This window comes from Monopterus albus, unplaced genomic scaffold (genome assembly GCF_001952655.1).
Source record: "Monopterus albus unplaced genomic scaffold, M_albus_1.0 scaffold96.1, whole genome shotgun sequence".
Classification (NCBI taxonomy): domain Eukaryota; kingdom Metazoa; phylum Chordata; class Actinopteri; order Synbranchiformes; family Synbranchidae; genus Monopterus; species Monopterus albus.
Window position 1 is genome coordinate 607,456 of NW_018127976.1, and position 15,090 is coordinate 622,545.

Below are 15,090 nucleotides of genomic sequence, written 5' to 3' on the forward strand. Positions count from 1 at the left end.
CCTTTATATGATCCCCAATCACAATGTCACATACTGCCTTCAGCAAGTGTCCTAACTTCAAAGCAAGAGATGGTGTGTTATACCTGTACTTGGAGCTGGTGAACCCAGAGGCTTGTTTTGCTGCTTGCACAGCTAAAGAAAATTTAGGCGGCACCAAAACATCTTGCAGCGTCTCAACTTCGCGGTCAAGGGACTTGGCAGCAAGTAAAAATCTACCCAACTCTCATCTTTTGACTGACATGACCATCTTTTGATCGATCACTCTCGTGTTTCTCCAGCAGTCTTTCCCCAAATACACGTATGAGAGGGTTATGTCTTAATTCAAGGGACACCTTGTCAATTACCATTCTCTTAACAATGTTTGAGCATCTTTCTGATGGCTGTCCTTTATATGGAAGGAGAGCTGAGGCAGCAGCTTGAACTCTTCTTTTTTTTCTGGGATTTAACTTCTGACTCGAACATTGTTCTGCGACACCGTTTCTCATGTTTCCATAGTTCATCTTTTATGAAGAGCCATTAGCAAATGTTGCATGGCAAATAATCTTCTGCATTTGTATGTTTTGATGGCTGTCTATAGGTTACTATCTCGCCCTCTCTGCGAAACCTCAATGTTAGGATAACAATTTCCCTTCCTATGAAGTTGCTCAAATGTTTGGCGACACTTCTTTGATGTTGATGGAAGACACATTGCTAGGGCCACTTCTGTTTCACTGCTGTGTTTCTGCTTCAGATGCCGTGCCATTTTACTTTAAGTTTTTTTGCAGTATACACAGTAACCCCCTTCTCATAACTCTAAAAGATGCCAGACCATCTGATAGTGGCATATATCCCCTAGGCGTATATCTGAGATGAAACGACCCAATAGGGGCCTTCCACATAAAAATTACTGACGCAGATACAAAATCTCCTCCCTTAGGTAGTTTTCACAGTACTAATGCACCTCTAGTGGATGAGGGAGTAAAATAGCTGAAAGGATGTATTGGCCTTAGAAACAGGATATGCTGATAAAAATGAATGGTTTGAGTGGATGACATTTACTGCACAACAAAGTAATGTTAGTAATTGTGTCGTGTGTCCTACTGCTAGACCTCAATTAGGAACCGCTCCTCTCCAATTTAATTAATTAGCAGATTCTACAGGATTACAGTGCATATTGCAATTGCATGATAAGGCTTTTTCTCCAACCACTCAACAAATCTCTCTCTTTGCTGTATTCATCAGTAAACAAAAGACATTCCTCCCTTGGTAGACATTTACCCTGGAAATTATATGCTTCATGCGCTCTGGTACCAGCAAGAATGTCCACAACCTGCCGCCTGCCTGGTGTGAGGAGACCTTCACTGATTGGACGTGATTAGGAAAGCCACACACCTGTCTATATAAGACCCTACAGCTCACAGTGCATGTCAGAGCAAATGAGAATCATGAGGTCAAAGGAACTGCCTGAAGAGCTCAGAGACAGAATTGTGGCAAGGCACAGATCTGGCCAAGGTTACAAAAAAAAATTTCTGCTGCACTTAAGGTGCCTAAGAGCACAGTGGCCTCCATAATCCATAAATGGAAGACGTTTGGGACGACCAGAACCCTTCCTAGAGCTGGCCGTCCGGCCAAACTGAGCTATCAGGGGAGAAGAGCCTTGGTGAGAGAGGTACAGAAGAACCCAAAGATGACTGTGGCTGAGCTCCAGAGATGCAGTCGGGAGATGGGAGAAAGTTGTAAAAAGTCAACCATCACTGCAGCCCTCCACCAGTCGGGGCTTTAGGGCAGAGTGGAAGCCTCTCCTCAGCATCATGCTATGGGGGTGTTTTTCAGCTGCAGGGACAGGACAACTGGTTGCAATCGAGGGAAGGATGAATGCGGCCAAGTACAGGGATATCCTGGACGAAAACCTTCTCCAGAGTGCTCAGGACCTCAGACTGGGCCGAAGGTTCACCTTCCAACAAGACAATGACCCTAAGCACACAGCTAAAATAACGAAGGAGTGGCTTCACAACAACTCCGTGACTGTTCTTGAATGGCCCAGCCAGAGCCCTGACTTAAACCCAATTGAGCATCTCTGGAGAGACCTGAAAATGGCTGTCCACCAACGCTTACCAGCCAACCTGACAGAACTGGAGAGGATCTGCAAGGACGAATGGCAGAGGATCCCCAAATGCAGCTGTGAAAAACTTGTTGCATCATTCCCAAAAAAGACTCATGGCTGTATTAGCTCAAAAGGGTGCTTCTACTAAATACTGAGCAAAGGGTCTGAATACTTATGACCATGTGATATTTCAGTTTTTCTTTTTTAATAAATCTGCAAAAATGTCAAAAAGTTAATTTACCCAAAATTCAACATGGTGTGATGTCAACTTCACATTCTCTGTACAGGTTTTTTGCAGCCCATCAGTGCTTTGTACTGAAGCATACTTGTTGCAGACACCTCTCTTCTTGACATGTCTGGCCCACAAGCCTCAGAATCTGCAGCTTCAGGCCACCAGCAGACAGAAAGTTATGGCCCCTAATGAGATTCAGGTCGTCACACATTCAAGGTGGTAAAGCTAAGAGCTGAGCTTTGAATCAGCTGCTTTATAACGGTGACAAGATGAGGTATTATTCCAGATGGGTCTTGTTAGGTAAAGTGCACTAAACCACAAAATAAATGGTGGCTTAGGGCACTGTTAATCACAATTACTTAATCACACTTAATCACAATCATAAACATTGCTACAAAGGTGGCTCAGATTAGACTAAATGCCAATTAGCAGTGACAATCACCACTCTGGGATGTGAGTTTTTCAAGCCAAGTAATAGAGCCACAGAATTTTACATACAGTAGGGCAAATTATGACAGTAAATGCCAAAGACAAATACATGTTTTTATAAGTAGAACTACCAACAAATAAGTTGGACACAGTCTGTGGTTTCAGACATGGCAGCTGTAATGGTATTCAAACTAAAATAGTGCTCTTCAGTGTTCAGTTATGTTCAAGTAAACATTTTTTCCACATCGTTTTCCTGTTGTCAGTTTGCTGAATGCTGCTCATCACAGAGCATGCTAATAACTCTGTAAGCTGAGGTTCAAAGTTCATTCTTGACCCAAATAATTCCAAGTCCATTTCGAAGCTGTTCTGAAGATGTCAGCGCAATCACATGACAACTATCAGCCAAGGAGGTTTACCGCCATTTGTCACCAAAGCATAGATATTCATTTTTCTCTGCTCACTTCCTTGTCCCTGCTATATCTTAAAATTTGAGGCTCCAAGTTCACTGTGGACTTTGGAAACAGTAGGTAGAAAAAACAATTTCATCACAAAGTTTCTGCAGTATATACAGTATAATGGCATCTGTAAATATTTAAACAGTGACTCATCTTTAGTTGAGTTGGTTCAGTACTCCAGTATATTGGATCTGACTGCCAGCTTTAATTTAAGAGGTTTTTAAATCTATACTGAGTGAATAACATAAGAACCAAAGCACAGTAAATCTTGTTGCACTGTCCAAAAACTGAAGTGACTGAGCTTTTAGAAGAGATTTTTGTTTAATCTGCTCAGTGTTTGGTTTATATCCTGTATGTGTGTGTAAAAACATGAAGGTGTCAGGTGCCTCTGTATACCTATCACATCTTATAGTTGTTGTAGGCTTTTTTATGTGTAAATATCCATAATGCAGACTGATTTCTGCATTGTATAACCAATATGTGACCACTCTCAGTCACTGTTTCATGTTAAATGTGCTTTTACACAGAAAAAAAACAACAAAGAATCAGTCACAGTCCAAATGCATACAGATTGCACTATACATCACAGAGACAACAACAGATGCTTGAATGCAGACAGAAAGCTATTGCCCATAAAAAATAGTAATAGGAACTTGCTGCAAGTGCCAAGTCGGATTAAAATGTAATGACACCGTGTAGCTATTCCTCCAGAGTTCAGAAATGAATGTTAAATTTCTCATGTTTGCGTGATATACAATTGTCTTGGAACACGACGACAACTCTGGGGGGATTTTTCTCAGCAGTGTTTCCCACATTAAAAAAGACTTCGATTTAAAAAACGACCTCATAGAGTGCTATAGTGATCATGCTGGGGGACATAGAAACCTGTTAACAAAGTATGCATTTTATCATTGTGCTGATGTCAAACAAATTAGAAGTTAAATCGGTCCTGACGCTGCTGAAGTCAGACCTCTTGGAACCAATTCAAGGGCCCTGCTGAGCTTTGAACCCTGGCTGTGGAGGCGCGTGCATACGCTATCCAAACATAGATGTGCTGTGTGAAATCAGTATGTATTGGAGAAATGTTTCAGGCAGAATGTGAGAGGAAAACAGCAGCCAGCTGTCAAAGAGGATGAGGGTCTGCCAGAGAGGTGAGATGGTTGATGTGTATGGATGAGGCCATGATGGAAAGTGCGAGAGAAGAGGGAGGGGGGCATGTTTATGGGTTGGGGGGGGGGCATAGCGAGGCCAGTAAACTGCTTGTGAAATGAAAATGGCTCTTTAGCAGAATCCAGGACACTTGGGCGCTGCACTGGATCAATGTCTCTGATTTACTGTCTGAAAGCCTGTCAGGGGGAAAGAGAGGCGTGGGGGGGTGGGGAGGGGCGTTTGGCCGGACAGAGAGAAGTTAGAGCTTAGAGGCAGAAGAGTCCTTTAATGGAAGGAGAAAGAGGAGAGATGAGCAGAGGTAAGGAATGGAGAGGGAAATTGTCTGTCAGAGTGACAGTGTGAGGAGGCAGAATCAGAGGGATTGCTCCTCAAGTCCTCGTGGCTGAGATACAAAATCAATCTGTCAAGGCAATGGGGAAGGGCACCATATTGCATACATACACCAGGAGTTCAAGGTTACCTGTTTGTCCAGGGAGGTAGATTGGTTTATCTGTTTGGACAAATGTCATCAGTTGATAGACTCTGATCATAACCTTTCTGACTTCTTTTGAAGAAAACATGCTGCCTTGTACTTCCACCTCAAAGTTCCACACCTCGTCATTCTGCACTAAAGGAACCTGTAGCAAAATTTTCCATCAAGTGAGACATTAGTCTACAAGCAGTAAAGTTATACCATCGTGTTCCATTTTCTGTGGGTGTATCCGAGAACACAGGTTTAAAAAAAAAAAAAAAAAACCCCTGTGCTCCAACTTCATTCAAATGGACAACACTTCTAGAAATGAGCAAATGAATCAAAGCCCATCTCAAAAACCAACCTGAAATTGAGCACAGGTATGAAGGTCTTTCCTGGATGTCCATTTGAAGAGGGTTGTCCTCTTTTTGTACACCAAGCTGGTGGTCATTGTCAGAGCCTCGTTGGGCTGCATGAGATCTGCACACAACTTGGCTGTTGCTCCAGCTTCAAGAACTGCAGGAATGGCCACCATGTACTGCCTATAGACACATTTACGCAGTTTAACCCACTGGATCTACCCGGAAGAAAACCTCCAATACACGGTTTCATCAATTGCATAGGACTGCAAGACCTTGAGCCAATTTGGAACGCAGTATAAAATCTACTCCACATCCAAACCGGCAAGAAGTTAGGGCATCTTAAGAAGTCTCAGACTTTGTCTCGAGTCCAGATTAGTGGAAAGAATATTCAGTCGCACACCAAATATCAAAGTGCACTATATTACCTTTTATTAGCAGATATATCTGGAGATCATACAGCAAGCAGCAGGGCAGATCTAAAATGAAACTACCTAAGACTGTAATATACACTATTCTTCCCTCCTTATTCCTGCTCCTACTGATCATACAGCTGAAACCAATTGATGTTAGCCAAAATTCTCTCATAATACATAAGCTTTACCTCCCTGAAACCAAAGTTTCATTTCTTGTGATAAGAAAAGCACACACACAATGATTTAATGAGCATTCTGTGAGATTGTGAAGATTATATTATTAAAACTTATCCTTTTAAGTGCATTTAATGAAAAATAGTGGAGTGTTGCAGACAACTGGATATTCCACCTGTGTGATCATTTAATTTCCTTAGGTGACTCCCTTGGAGCAGGGCTGTGCTAAGCACAACTCCTTACAAGTGCATCTTATAATGAAGTGAATTCACACACACTACAACTATGTGAAGGTTATACTTTTGTCTCATAATACAGTGTCTTATTAAAATACCAATATCCAAACTATGTTAGTGCCTTAGTTATATAGCAACCTAAATGCTTCAATTTTTCACAAAATACAATGATTCTAAAAGTTTATACAGGAGGGAATGTTATAAAAATTCTATTATTAGACATGATTTTTACTATTTGTATTTTAAACTTTCAGAACAGAGCCATGTGAGAAAGTGGCTGAGTGACATTTTCTATCTTTCATTTGAAACTCTGTGTACTGTGATATACTCGACTACAGGTTGATTGAGGAAAATAAGAACAACCCCAGGTTTCTTTTCAGCACTGTAGCCAGGCTGACAAAGCGCCACAGTGCTGTTGAGCTTAACATTCCCATAGATCGCAGCAGCAATGACTTCATGAGCTTCTTTACAAATAAACTCAACTATTAGAGAAAAAAATTGGTCGGACCACTCCCACAGCTCTCGCAGATGTGCCATCTACTGCAATGGCTTTAGAAACATCTGTAAGACCTCATTTATACTTGGACTACTTCTCTCCTATAGATCTCTCTGAGTTGACCTCAACAATTGCTTCATCTAAATCATCAACATGTCTCCTGGTCCCCATCCCAACCAGGCTGCTCAAAGACATCTTTCCCCTGTTAGACTTTTGGTTCTTCTTACCATTGCTAACTCTGAGAGATGAGACAGTCCAAGTAACTTCAAAACAGTGCTGATTTATTCAAAGGATCACAGGTAAAATTAACATTACACGCTCAGGTATCTTGCACCATCAAACTGCACGCAGGCAGATGTAAGATGAAAGACCCTGAACCCACCAGGCCTATACATTATATCCCCTCGGTTGGGCTAGCCCCATACTACACAGAAACGTCAACCGGGACGTCTCTGTTGCCAGCTTTGCAGCTGGTCATAACAGTAGTCAAAACATGAAGCAAATCAATGTGTGAATGTGTGTGTGTCTGTTGATTAAGTGGTGTGTAGCTAAAAACATTCTCACACCATGTCCAAAATGCCTCTGTTGACGCGCCGTCCCCACAAATTCAGTTTGGCTTTAAATGCAACTACTTTATCTGCCAACTTGAAGACAGTTGTCATTTTCCCCTGAAGTGACAGATTGAGTTCATTGAGCAGGCTGAATATGTCGCACAAGTAAGCCAGTTTTGGCGCTCAAGTGACCGAGATGTAACCGAGAGAATGCGGTCATTTTTCAAAATAAAAGATCGTTCAGACTCAGATAATAAATAAAACGGAAATAATTAATGATTTCTTGTGCGGCCCGGTACCAATTGATCCACGGACCGGTACCAGTCCGCGGCCCGGGGGTTGGGGACCACTGCTTGAGATGACATAGCTCTTGTCTCCAGTACTACTGTGAGGAACCTTGGAGTCATCTTTGATCAGGATATGTCCTTTAAATCACACATAAATCAAGTCTCTAGAACTGCCTTCTTTCACCTGCGCAATATTGCAAAAATTAGGAGCATCCTGTCTCAAAGTGATGCTAAAAAACTGGTCCATGCATTTGTTAGTTCCAGGCTGGACTACTGTAACTCTTTACTATCAGGATGTCCCAATAATTCCCTAAAAAGCCTCCCGTTAATCCAAAATGCTGCAGCCAGAGTACTGACAGGAACTAGCAAGAGAGATCATATCTCTCCGATATTAGCTTCTCTCCACTGGCTCCCTGTAAAATTCAGAATAGAATTTAAAATTCTTCTCCTAACATACAAAGCCCTTAATGACAAGGCTCCATCTATCTTAAAGACCTCGTAGAGCCTTATCATCCTAACAGAGCACTTTGCTCTCAGAGTGCAGGTTTACTTGTGGTTCCTAGAATCCACAGAAGCAGAATGGGAGGCAGAGCCTTTAGCTATCAAGCTCCTCTCCTATGGAACCAACTCCCAGTCTCAGTTTGGGGGTGGCGGACGCCCTCTCTACCTTTAAGATTAGACTTAAGACTTTCCTTTTTGATAAAGCTTATAGTTAGGGCTGGATCAGGTGACCCTGAGCCCTCCCTTAGTTATGCTGCTATAGGCCTAGGCTGCTGGGGGGCCCCATGATGCTCTGAGTTTCTCTCCCCTCCCCTCTTCTCCAGCCTTACAACAGTTCTCTCTAACGTTACAGAAACAAGGCATTAACACAAATGCAACACGTGTTGTTTTTTTTTATTTACCGTCCCACAAGTAGTGGAAACAACACTCCATTTCAAGTAGCTCCAAGGTCAGTAAATCCAACCAGTGGTTGCTGCGTCTTCCCCCAACACGACCACATACAGTCCAAAAGTAGTGAAATTAATTCCAAAAGGGAGCGGAGCACATGCCATAACATCATGGATCGTTAAACAGCAACACATCACATGCGGCAGACGCACTGGCCTCAAGCATTCGAAACAAAGAGGTACTGTGCTCTGGGGGAATCCAGGGTGATTTACTGGCTGGGTGCTTGTAGGTTAGACCCGGTCAGGTAAAACATTCCCAGACATGCAGTAACCTCAGGCCCTGTATTCTTCTCTACATCCTCTGATCACAGTGCAGTCACCAGGAGGTAAAACCAGGCGCAGTCAAAAAATTTAAAATGGCACAAGTTGCAAACTCACATGAACGCACCTGGAGCCCATGCCTATTCAAGGAAATCAAACTACCACATAAGACTTAATTTTGTTAGGCAAAAATGTCTCCAGAGCGAGAGTTTGCAGGACTTGCCACAGAAAAATCCTGATTTTACATCAATTTCAGTGATTAAAGTGTAATTGTAATGTCGTACCTGATGCCCAGTGGTTCCTTGCAGTGGACTCATCTCACAGCCAGCTACATCCTTTACTTACTTGATGGTCAGCTACATCAAGTACTTTGGTTATGGCCACTTACGTTGTGACCTGATAGCCAGCTATGTCATACATACCTGACGGCCAGCTACGTGGTGTACTTACCTAATCGCTAGTGTATCCTTGTCGTGTACTTGCCATGTACGGCCAGCTATGTAAACGTGTACATATCTGACGGCCAATTACATCTTGACTGCCAGTGGTTCCTCACCATGCACTTATCTGACGGCCAGTGGCTGCTCGCCCTGAACTCATCTCACAGCCAGCTACAGTACGTCATGTACTTACCTTATGGCCACTTACATCATGGACATACCTGATGGCCAGCTATGTGGTGTGTTTAGCTGACGGCCAGTACCTTTTCACGGTGGACTCACCTAACGGCCAGTGCCTGCTTGCCGTGGACTCACCTGAAGGCCAGTGCCTTTTCGCAGTGGGTTCACCTGACTACCAGTGATTATGCACCATGCACTTACCTGACAGCCATTGGATCCTCGCCATGGACTCATCTGATGGCCAGTGGCTCCTCGCTGTGGACTCATCTCACGGCCAGCTACGTTGTGTTTTTATCTGACAGCCAGCTATGTTGTGTTTTTATCTGACAGCCAGCCTTACATGTTGGCCAGTGGCTGCTTGCCCTGTACTCACCTGATGGCCAGTGGCTGCTCATCATGGACCCACCTGATGGCCAGTGGCTGCTCGCCGTGGACTCAACTCATGGCCAGCTACGTCATGTACATACATGACGGCCAGTGCCTACTCGCCATGGATTCACCTGACGGCCAGTGCCTGCTTGACATGGAGTCACCTGATGTCCAGTGACTGCCGGACTCGCTGTGGACTCACCTGAAGGCCAGTGGTTCCTAGCCATGGACCCACCTGATGGCCGAATAATCACTGGTCATCAGGTAAGTACATGATGTAGCTGGCCGCAAGGTATGTACATGACGTAGCTGGCCATAAGTTGAGTCCATGTCCAGCAGCCACTGGACATCAGGTGACTCCATGTCAAGCAGGCACTGGCCGTCAGGTGAATTTAACATCACTGTTAGAGTTTGTTTTCACCGAGTCAGTTTCAGTCACCAGCCACATCAACCTGACCAGTGTTTGATTCTTTGTTGTGTCTTGTTGCTTTTCTTTTCTTTTCTCTCTCCTCTATCAACTCACCCCAACTGGTCGAGGCAGAAGGCTGCCCACCAAGAGCCGGGGTCTCTCAGAGGTTTTTGTCTGTTGAAGGGCGTTTTTCCTCCCCGCTGTCACCAAGTGTTTGCTCAAGGGGGATTTGTTGGGTTTTCCCTCTATAATAATAATATAGGTCTAGACCTTACTTTGTAAAGTGCCCTGAGATGAGTTTTATTGTGTTTTGGCACAATACAAATAAAACTGAAAAGAATTGAATTGACCAGTTCACTGTAATCATCATAACGAGCACCATGTTGACTCTAATGGAATGAACAGGACTTTTGACCGCAGGGAGAGTAAAGATGTTACATTTGTGGAAGTTTGTTGTTGTATTCTGTTTCTTCAACAAGTGTGTGATTAATTACATTTGGTTCTGTTGCACATATCTATTGACGTCTGTGTAATATGCAGCTGTGCGCCAGTGTGAGACAGGGAGGGAGGGACACATACACACATGGACACAACAGAGAAGCTGTGCTTGCATTCCGCTTTACAGTTGTTGCTGTCACTTATCTTAAAATATCTCTAAACCGCTGAAATTTCTTCTCTGCCATTTGATTGGTTCAGTCAGAATGAGGTTAATGTAATGCTGGAAGAACTTTTACAAGTAGAATAGTAGAGGGTGGTATTAGACACAATCTAGTATCGTGTCTAGTATCAGTGCATCCCTACATAAGCGAATCTGTCTGTGGGTAAGGGAAGGTACAGGCAAGATCAGTGCAACTACTGTATATTAAACTATTCTGATAATTGTTAAGGCTTTCTGACAGCATGTCTCACTGCAGTCATAAGTTTTACAAAACCAGACAATCGATTAATGGAGAAAATAATCTGCAGATGAATACATAATGAAAATAATAGTTTCATTTTGACACAGCATAGATAAACAAATCTTGACCAACTGTCACATAAAAATCCTGATTTTACATCAATTTCAGTGATTAATGCGTAATTGTAATATCGTACCTGATGCCCAGTGGTTCCTTGCAGTGGACTCATCTCACAGCCAGCTACATCCTTTACTTACTTGACAGTCAGCTACGTCAAGTACTTAGCTTATGTCATGGACATACCTGATGGCCAACTATGTTGTGTGCATACCTCATGGCCAGCTAAGTCGAGTACATACCTGATGGCCAGATACATTGTGTACTTAGCTGACCACCAGCTATGTCATGCACTTACCTGATGGCCAGTGGCTATTTGCCGTGTACTTACCTGACGGCCAGTGGTTCCTCACCATGGTCTCACCTGATGGCTAGTGGCTGCTCGCCGTGGACTCTTGGCCAACTACATTGTGTACTTACCTGACGGCCAGTTATGTTGTGTACCTTCCTGACGCCTAGTGGTTCCTCACTGTCTACTCACCTCGCAGCCAGCTATGTCGTGTACTTACTTGATGGTTTCTGGTTCCTCACCATGTACTTACCTGACGACCAGTGGTTCCTCACCGTGGTCTCACCTGATGGCTAGTGGTTGCTTGCCGTGGACTCATCTCTCGGCCAACTACATCGTGTACTTACCTGATGGCCAGTTACGCTGTGTACCTTCCTGACGCCTAGTGGTTCCTCGCCATCTACTCACCTCACAGCCAGCTACGTCGTGTACTTACTTGATGGATTCTGGTTCCTCGCCATGTACTTACCTCATGGCCAGTGGTTCCTCGCCGTGTACTTATCTGACGGTAATTGGCTGCTCGCCATGTACTTATCTGAAGGACAGTGGTTCCTCACCATTTACTCAACTGGCGGCTATGGCTGCTCGCCATGGATTCACCTCATGGACAGCTACATTGTAGGCCCCTGCCTCCTCACTGTGGATTGACCTGACGGCCAGTGGCTATTTGGCGTGTACTTACCTAACGGCCATTTACGTTGTATACTTAGCCGAGGACTAGCTACGTCGTGTACTTACCTAATGAACAGCTATGTCATGTACTTACCTGATGGCCAGCTACGTTGTGTACTTACCTGACAGCCAGTTGTTTCTTGCCGTGGACTCACCTCACAGCCAGCTATGTCGTGTACGTACCTGATGGCCACTTACGTTGTGTACATCAGGTACATTAGCTACATCGTGTACTTAGCTGATGGCTTCTGGTTCTTCGCTGTGTACGGACCCAGGTTACCTGAGGGCCAGTGGTTCCTCACTGTGTACTTATCTGACAGTCAGTGTCTGTTTTGTGTCTGAGCAGGGAGTGAGCTGGGTGGCGTGTTTCTATGTTTTCCGCCCTTTTACGACAGCACTGTGTGTACAGTCAAATCAAATCAAATTTTATTTGTAAAGCACCAAATCTGTCAGGTTTGCCCGGCTGCACCTACTTTCTCACTCCCCTCTCTCTGTTTTCACTCCCTTACCCTGCTCACGTTTTCCTTCACACCTGTTTCTTACCCCCAGATTACCACCAGCTGCACCTGATTAGTTTCTCCCTATTTAGTCCCTGCTCTTCGTTCACTCCCCTGCCAGTTCTTTCCAGCATTTATCAGTCCCGTTTGTTACTCGTAGTTCTTTTGATTCTGTGTTAGTTTTGTCTTGCCTCCTTCTCTCCAGCTGCTTGGATTTATCCCTCCTCACCTTAGTCGCTCCTTCGGACCACAGACCTCCTACGCTCCCTGCACAGTTTACTACTTACCGTATGTTTACCTTTCTGTTATCTTCAGTACCATCCTACCCGACCAGCCCAGGAGTGTATCCCAGTGTCCGCAGCCCGGTCATCTTCACATCGTATCCATCACTGACTGTGTACACCTCCGAAGCTCGACACCCAGTCCCTACATTACTCCACTGTTCATTTTTTTGTCACTTATTATCACTGTAAATAAACTACCACTGTCTGCATCAAAGTCAGCCACCTGGGTCCGTCTAATTTTTGTGACTCGCTCGCTTCTGTGTTCGAGCCACCTTAACAAAATCACAACAAACAAATCCCTCTTGAGCAAGCACTTGGTGACATTGGGGAGGAAAAACTCCCTTTAATGGAAGAAACCTCCGACAGACCCCGGCTCTTGGTGGGCAGCCTTCTGCCTCGACTGGTTGGGGTGAGTAGATAGAGGAGAGACAAAAGAAGAAAAGCAACAAGACACAACAAACAATCAAACACTGGTCAGGTTGATGTAGCCAGTGACTGCTCGTCAGAGATGTAGAGCTCCAGAGCCAGGGCTAATTACCTGTGGTTTTTCAGTCAAGAAGTCAAGAATCCAGTTGCAGGTTGGAGTTGGTACACCGAGGTCTGTCATCTTCCCAATCAGCCTGCCCGGGCGAATGGTGTTGAATGCAGAAAGTCCAGAATCCAGTTACAGGTGGAAGTTGGTACACCGAGGTCTGTCATCTTCCCATTCAGCCTGCCCGGGCGAATAGTGTTCAGGACGTAATCTAGGAAGAGCATCCTAGCATACGTACTGCTGTTGTCCAGGTGTTTCAGGGTATGGAATAAAGCCAGAGCCGTTGCATCATCCACTAGTCTGTTGGGGCAGTAGGCAAACTGGAGGGGGTCTGCAGTGTCTGGAACCACATGGTTAAGCACTTCATGACGACTGATGTGAGCACCACTGGCCTGAAGTCATTCAGAGTGGATGTTTCTGATGTCTGGTATGATAATGGACTTTTTGAAAATGCGAGGAACTACCGCTTGGGTTAAAGACAGGTTGAAGATGTCTGCATACACACTAGCTAGTTGACTCTCAACGCTCTGATGGGGGACACCGTCTGGTCCCGCCGCCTTATGGGGGTTTACCGGTCTCAGGGCCTTCAGGAACTGTGTGTGCATCACCTGAAAAGCAGTGTGCCCCAGATCGCAGGGGGATTTTGAGGGGGTGTCTGTGTTCAACCTGTCAAACCTCACATAGAGGTTGTTGAGGCTGTCTCGGAGGGTGGCATCCAGGGGGGTTGTGTTTGTTGATTTGTTCCTGTAGTTTGTGACTGCCTGGTTTCCCTGCCACATACTGTGCATGTTGTTATTCATATAATAGCTCTCCAGTTTTTGGAAGTATGCTCTCTTTGCAGCTCTGATGGACTTCTGTAGCTCATACCGGGCTTTCCTGTACTCCACTTGGTTCCCTGACTTAAAAGCCTCTTGTCTCTTCCTGATTTTCTGTTTTATATCCCTATTAAACCAGGGTTTGTGGCTGGGGAAAACACACACCGTTCTAGCTGGTGCGCATATGGATGTGCACCAGCTGATGTAGTCACTCACATTCTCTGCATATTCATGGATGTCGTCTGTGGCCCCTTTGAAGATGCTCCAGTCTGTGGCCTCTAGACAGCCCTGCAGGCTGGCCTGGTGGCGGTTGTTCCAGGTGTTAACAGTTCTCACTGAGACCGGTTTCACCTTGAGTTGTTTGGTGTAAGCAGGTCTGAGCCGGATTGCGAGGTGGTCAGATCTACCAAAATGAGGCGTAGGTTCAGCTGAGAAAGCATTTCTGATGTTACTGTAACATTGGTCCTGTTACGGTTTCACGTCGATCTGCTTCCTGGATTAAGGTTTCTGTTTACCTGTTCTCTCTCCACTACTCTGTCACCGCTATCAGTCATCACTCCACTCACCTGTTGCTCGTTATCCCTCTGTCCTGTTCCCCGCTGTTCTGCCACCACAATCAGTCACCATGCCATTCACCTGCTGCTCATTATCTCCCGGTCCATATTTTTTTATGCTTGATGTCATGACATGTCACTAGATGTCATGTCAGAATGTCTTAGATACACACCACACAATCAACGGACAATCACACATTGATTTTCTTCATGTTTTGACTACTGCTCTGGTCAGCTGCAAAAGTGGCACCGGGAGACGTCACGGTTTGGCGTTCCTGTGTAGAATGGGGCTAGCCCAAAGCAATATAATGTACAGGCCTGTTGAGTTCGGGGTTTTTCATCCTTCAGCTGCCTGCGTGCATGTTGGAGGTGCAAGATACCTGAGCGTGTAATGTTGATTTTTACCTGTGTTCATGGAATAAATCAGCACTGTTTTGAAGCTACTTGGACTGCCTCGTCTCTCAGAGTTAGCATGGTACAAAGAAC